The following is a 617-nucleotide window of genomic DNA, read 5'->3' on the forward strand; positions in this document are numbered from 1 at the left end:
AAAAAAAAAAAAAAGAAACACTCTGGCTGAAAAAAAAAAAAAAAAAAAGAAACACTCTGGCTGCACTTTTCCCAAGATATATTTTTGTTTGTTTGTTCTTTTGCCAGTTCATAGGGTATTCACTACTCTCCTCTAACACAACTCAAATGTATCCATTGTTCTTCTGTCATCCTATTCACTCTCCAGCTCTCAGATGCATAGCAAGTGACGAGAAGACTATGACTTGAATCAGGAACACCTACCTTAGTCTTCAAATAGCAATATTTAGTGCATCTTTATCAGTTTGAAGACTAAAGTACACTAAGCATTGCTTTTGACTTCTTTTTTTTTAATTTTTTATTGGGAAAAACATATTGGGGTACAAGGAGGTGAGGGTTGGGGGCAGAAGGGTGAGGATGAGCCAGAATGCAGCTGCAGAGCTGCACAGTCGATGGGGGGAGCAGGTGAAGGAAATGATGAGGGTCCAGTGGGGACCAGATGCTACAGAGGAATGACAAGCATTTTCCAATAGTCATTAAACCTACTGTCTTATTGATTTGGAAATTGGATGCTGACTCTCTGGCTTCTTCATGCTGAACAGGGGCGTAGATGTAAAGGGGGGAAGGGAGGATGCTTTA

Source organism: Elephantulus edwardii, unplaced genomic scaffold, assembly GCF_000299155.1.
Source record: "Elephantulus edwardii isolate Elephantulus edwardi_28Jun2011 unplaced genomic scaffold, EleEdw1.0 scaffold00111, whole genome shotgun sequence".
Lineage (NCBI taxonomy): Eukaryota > Metazoa > Chordata > Mammalia > Macroscelidea > Macroscelididae > Elephantulus > Elephantulus edwardii.